The sequence below is a fragment of the Bidens hawaiensis genome, unplaced genomic scaffold, assembly GCF_021521415.1.
Source record: "Bidens hawaiensis isolate Kalapana, Puna unplaced genomic scaffold, B.hawaiensis_p1.1 tig00020802_1, whole genome shotgun sequence".
Taxonomy (NCBI): domain Eukaryota; kingdom Viridiplantae; phylum Streptophyta; class Magnoliopsida; order Asterales; family Asteraceae; genus Bidens; species Bidens hawaiensis.
The window spans coordinates 10,781-17,535 of record NW_027493205.1 but is presented as its reverse complement, the minus strand read 5'-3'; the positions used below and the strand labels follow the sequence as shown (position 1 = coordinate 17,535).

At 37.3% G+C, this 6,755-nt stretch overlaps 1 pseudogene; it reads left to right on the top strand.

Moving 5' to 3' along the window:
• Positions 1-539: 539 nt before the first annotated feature.
• On the top strand, positions 540-1,715 carry LOC143561804 (putative galacturonosyltransferase-like 1 pseudogene; annotated as a pseudogene).
• The last annotated feature ends 5,040 nt before the right edge of the window (positions 1,716-6,755 follow it).

The window sequence follows — 6,755 nt, the reverse complement described above, 5'->3', positions numbered from 1 at the left end:
GGAAAAAAAAGTATTATATTGTATTTTTTTTCTTACAACCCGGTCACCTAGGCATACTAATTAGCAAAACACCAGCCACGCTTGTGATCGCAAACAACCATGTGACTTCGCCTGTCATCAATTTCAGAGAAAACATGTTGTCTGAAAACATACCGTGTTAAAAATTCTGGGTCACAAATAACATTTTGTCAGTAATATAATAAGATTCATTTACCGTGACGTTCCCTAAGGAATACTAATGGAATACCACTTATATTGTTGTATTGTATGATAAGTTCAAAAACAAAATAAGTTTCTTCATCAAGTATCACCAATAGTAACTTCCACTAATGGAATACCACTTATATTGTTGTATTGTATGATAAGTTCAAAAACAAAATAAGTTTGTTCATCAAGTATCACCAATAGTAACTTCCAACCGACCGGTAGCTCCAAAACTGATGCAAGAAAACACTTCCTTAAAACCCAATCCTTAATTCCCTCACTTCCTTTTTTAAATACCACACCACTTTTCCCATCAAATATTCACATTAATCACCATGATCCAGCTCCTTATCTTCCTCCTCCTCCACCACCATCATTCCTCCGCCACCGCCACAGTCTCACAACAATTTAAAGAAGCCCCACAGTTCTACAACTCACCCGAATGCCCATCAACCACCACCAACACTTCCACCGTCCACGTGGCCATGACCTTAGACGCCATCTACATCCGCGGATCAATGGCCGCCATACTCTCAGTCCTCCAACACTCTTCATGTCCAGAAAACATAATATTCCACTTTGTCACCTCAACTTCCTCAAACACATCCGACCTACAAACAACAATATTCAACTCATTTCCTTACCTTATATTCCACGTATACATATTCCAAGATTCCATTGTATCCGGATTAATATCCACTTCCATCCGAGCAGCCCTTGACTGCCCCTTAAACTACGCCCGGAGTTACCTAGCTGACATACTCTCTGTCCATGTTAGTAAAGTGGTTTACCTAGACTCCGACCTCGTACTCGTCGACGACATAGCGAAACTAGCCGCCACTCCCCTTGGAGACTCAGTTCTCGCCGCACCCGAATATTGTAACGCGGATTTTGCCTTCTACTTTACCCCTACATTCTGGTCAAGCCCATCACTCTCTTCCACATTCGCAGACCGAAAACCGTGTTACTTCAACACGGGTGTGATGGTAATGGACTTGGACCGATGGCGAGCGGGCGAATACACGACAAAGATAGAAGAGTGGATGGAGTTGCAAAAACGTATGAGGATATACGAGCTAGGCTCTTTGCCTCCGTTCTTGCTTGTTTTCGCGGGAAAGATAGCTTCGGTGAACCACCGGTGGAACCAGCATGGGCTTGGTGGGGACAATTTTCGTGGGCTGTGTCGGAATTTGCATCCCGGACCGGTGAGTTTGTTGCATTGGAGTGGGAAGAGTAAACCGTGGGTGAGGCTTGATGCGGAGAGGCCGTGTCCGTTGGATGCGTTATGGGCACCTTATGATCTTTTGAAGCCTCCTTTTGCGTTTGATTCTTGAAGAAATGAAGTTGGGAATTGTATATTATGTGTCACAACTCACACGTATATGTAAAGGGTGTACATGAACATACAATTATGGTTTATTGAGTTATATAATTGGATGGTGATTAGTATGATAGGAATAATGAGTTGTAAAATCATGATTTTGTAGGTAGAAAATGTGTGTTGATATGTATAATAAGGACATGAAGTTTAAATTGCAAAATGTTCGTCAAAAGATTGATAATATCGTCTTGCATGAAGGCATCCTCGGCCTAGTTGTTCAATCTTGAAAAACCAAGAACTTGGTCTTTTGTCATGGGTCGTCTATCGAGGTCTCGTGCAGAGCCGGCCAGCCCATGAGGCATGTTGGGTTTAGTTGGTGATCAATAAAAAAATACATTTTTAAAACCCGGTTCAATAAACGGATACTTGATCGATCCACTTACTTCTGTTATGTCAATATTAATCACTATTTTTGGAATTATGGTTCTTATTTATAGTGATAATTATATGTCTCATGATCACGGATACTTGGCGATTTTTTGCTTATATGAGTTTTTTCAGTACTTCCATGTTGGGATTAGTTACTAGTTCAAATTTGATACAAATTTATACTTTTTGGGAATTGGTTGGAATGTGTTCGTATCTATTAATTAATATATGTTCCAATAATTAATCCAATTAATATATGTTCAGCGGAATAAAAACGAGCAATCAACATTTTAATGAACCCGCCAAAATCCGGTTACAAAACCATACGAGAACAGTAATAATATACAATATATTAATAACTACCGATGAGATAATATTATCTCGGTTAATGATTAACCGGTCGAGACACCGAGAGTTAACGAGTTACACTAGGTGACGAAAAAAAGAACCCGGCATCGGTGGTGGTGTTTGGAAACAACAACAGTGTAACAGGGGCGGCGGTGACAGCCACCGGTGTCCAACATATACTGTTGGTGACGGCGGTGGTAGGCAGACTTGTGGCGGAGCGGTGCTAATTAGATCCCTTTCTTTTCGTGGAATCGTGCATGAGCATGGAGCAATTAAAGATAGGGCCGGCTCACATGATTTATTTCTTAAGAGAGAAAAATTCTATATCTACATAAAATATATCTACAAATACTATTAAAGCAACATCTATTTTGAACACTTGCATTTTCTATTGACTCAAATGGCTAATTTCCATACATACTACATTTTATTATAATTTCTTTGCACCATGATAATTCAAAAATAAAATCATATATATATATATATATATATATATATATATATATATATATATATATATATATATGCACAGCCTCAGTTTTATGAGGTTTTTAAGTTTTAACCTATTAAATAAACAATTAACACATAAAAGTTGACAATTGCTTTTAAACTTCTAATGACATAATTCAGGAAGAAGCAAATCAAAACATTAAATGTCATTAATGACATTAATGATAATATCTAAATTATGGAAGATTTTGTTGATTGGGATAATCATGGATTGAATTAAATAATTAAAATTTTCCATTACCCGCAAATATAATGTAGCGATGAGTTTTTCCATGAATACTCGCACTTATTCAGTATTTGTATGAATTTGTATCCGTACGGGTATACGTATCCAAGTTTACTGATTTTAGATATGGGTACTTTTGGGTACAAGTACGGGTATATGTAAAAATTTTTACACTACGTGAAAATTGACATTTGGTCACACGAAAAAAGTGTGGCCGTAGGCCTTTAGCCACACACATTTGGTTCACGTCATATGTGACTAAAGGTTGCGACACTGTGGGTATGATATGGCCACACACAGTTTTTAGTGGCCTTATGTGGTTATAAGTGTGGCTAAAGGGTACATGCATTAGTTGCTGGCCATCAATACTCGCACTTATTCAGTATTTGTATGAATTTGTATCCGTACGGGTATACGTATCCAAGTTTTCCATGAATACTCGCACTTATTCAGTATTTGTATGAATTTGTATCCGTACGGGTATACGTATCCAAGTTTACTGATTTTAGATATGGGTACTTTTGGGTACAAGTACGGGTATATGTAAAAATTTTTACACTACGTGAAAATTGACATTTGGTCACACGAAAAAAGTGTGGCCGTAGGCCTTTAGCCACACACATTTGGTTCACGTCATATGTGACTAAAGGTTGCGACACTGTGGGTATGATATGGCCACACACAGTTTTTAGTGGCCTTATGTGGTTATAAGTGTGGCTAAAGGGTACATGCATTAGTTGCTGGCCATCAAGAAGCCTCTCCAATATGTGTGGCTAAAAGGTAGAAAATGGCCACATGACTATTTACTATGAGTGGCCATTGCACGTATAGAGCCACATGAATTCATGTTTCAGCCACATTAATTTTATAATAATGTGGCCAATAGGGTTGTGTTAAGCGTGCATTGTGACCTATACCGTGTGGATATAGCAAAACAATGACCACTTAAATTTAATAATAGTGTGGCTAATTATATCATATAGACACTGGGTATTATATTAAAATTGACTAAAAATGTTTACTTGCCACTCAAACACTCCTTTGTAGATTATAGTGTGACTATTGTCTTACCGTTTGTCACACATAATGTTTTTCATAATTTAACGTGTGGCTATTGTTAAACTTTTCGTCACACATAGTGAGGTATTGTGTGGCTAATCATATCATATAGACACTGGAGGTTATTGTCAATGTGGCTAAAAATGTGAACTTGCCAGTCAAACACTCTTTTGTATTTTGTGGTGTGGCCATTGTTTTACCATTTGTCACACATAATTCTTTTCCTAATTTAGAGTGTGGCTATTGTCAAACTTTTCGTCACACATAGTGATGTATTGTGTGGCTAATCATATAATATAGACACTGGAGGTTATTGCACTAAGTGAAAATTGACCTTCGACCACACAAAAAAGTGTGGTGGTAGGCCTTTAGCCACGCACATTTTGTTCAGGTCATATGTGGCCAAAGGTCGCGACACCGTGGGTATGATATGGCCACACACAGTTTTTAGTGACCTTATGTGGTAATAAGTGTGGCTAAAGGGTACAGGCATTAGTTGCTGGCCATCAAGAAGCCTCTCCAATAAGTGTGGCTAAACGGTAGAAAATGGCCACATGACTATTTCCTATGAGTGACCATTGCACGTATATAGCCACATAAATTATTATTTCAGCCACATGAATTTTACAATAATGTGGCCAATAGGATTGTGTTAAGATTGCATTGTGACCTATACCATGTGGATATAGCAAAGAAATGGCCACTTAAATTTAATAATAGAGTGGCTAATTATATGATATAGACACTGGATATTATATTAAACGTGGCTAAATATATTTACTTGCCACCCAAACACTCCTTTGTAGATTATAGTGTGGCTATTGTCTTACCGTTTGTCACACATAATGCTTTTTGTAATTGAAAGTGTGGCTATTGTCTAACTTTTCATCACAAATAGTGAGGTACTGAGTGACTAATAATATCATATAGACACTTGAGGTTATTGTCAGTGTGGCTAAAAATGTGAACTTGCTAGTCAAAAACTCTTTTGTAGTTTGTGGTGTGGCCATTGTCTTACCGTTTGTCACACATAATGCTATTCGTAATTCAAAGAGTGGCTATTGTCAAACTTTTCGTCACACATAAAGAGGCACTGTATGGTTAATCGTATCATATAGACACTAGAAGTTATTGTCAATGTGGCTAAAAATTTGAAGTTGCCACTCAAACACTCTTTTGTAGTTTGTGGTGTGGCCATTGTCTTACCGTTTGTCACACATAATGTTATTCGTAATTTAAAGTGTGGCTATTCTCAAACTTTTCGTGACACGTAGTGATGTATTGTGTGGCCAAACATACCATATAGACACTGGAGGTTATTGTCAATGTGGCTAAAAATGTGAAGTTGCAACTCAAACACTCTTTTGTAGTTTGTGGTGTGGCCATTGTCTTACCGTTTTTCACGCATAGTGCTATTCGTAATTTAAAGTATGTCTATTCTCAAACTTTTCGTCACACATAGTAATGTATTGTGTGGCCAAACATAACATATAGACACTGGAGGTTATTGTCAATGTGGCTAAAAATGTGAAGTTGCCACTCAAACACTCTTTTGTGGTGTGGCCATTGTCTTACCGTTTGTCATGCATAATGCAATTCGTAATTTAAAGTGTGGCTATTCTCAAACTTTTCATCACACATAGTGATTTTTGTAATTTCAGGTGTGGCTATTGTCTTATTTTTGGCCACACCTATTTAATGTGTTCTATGAGGCCAAATTGTGTGTAATTAGGTAATATAATTATTTTTATTTTTTGTGCAGTAATATAAAACAGCTATAAGCAAGCATGACAAAACAAAATTAGAAACAAATTATATTAACAATAATATTTACTTAAGCAAATGTATATGCAAAATATCTTACAAAATACAAAAATAACGACTACCTATATACTAGCTAAGGCGTCTGTTTTTTGGCACAGCTCCTTGACTTCTGTTTGGTCACCCTGTCTATCGTTGTGTACTTTGCCTTTGCCTTCTTGCCAGCTCTGTTTGGTTCTTTTGAGGATGGGAGTGTTGGTAGCTGGAACAACAAAATATGAAAAACAAATATGTATAATTAATGTCATATTTTGTAATTGAATAGAACAATATAGTAGGCTTGCAAACGAACCAAACGTTCGTTTAAATGTTCGTGAACCTTTCGGCGGGAAGTTCGTTTATCTTTGTTCAATTACGTTAGTCTAGATTATAAACAAACGAAAATAAACGAACACAAGTGTTCATTTTTTAAACTAAATGAACATAGATATTTGTCCGGTTAAGTTAAAAGGGAACAAACCTCCTGGTCACATAAGATAGGTGTTCTGGCCAAGCAACAAAAGTACCACGTGCGTTGCCAACAGTCACAATTTCACCTGCCTCACAAGGAATTATTGCTTGTTCCTTTATGGCTTCATCAATACTAACTTTATAGCAACCCTCCGGGATTGCTTTTCCATGCAACTGCTGTGGAACCGGTGACCATTGAACTGTACCACGTGCCACCTTGTTACGCTTGTCATGCACACACAAACAACACTCATACACCTATAAACAAGCATATGAAATTAACAATGTTGAAGTCAATATATAAGTACATACCCATGTTGGTGGGAAATTAACAATGTTTCGCGCAGTACATACCTTTATTTCAGGATGCGGGGAAGCTTTATCCGT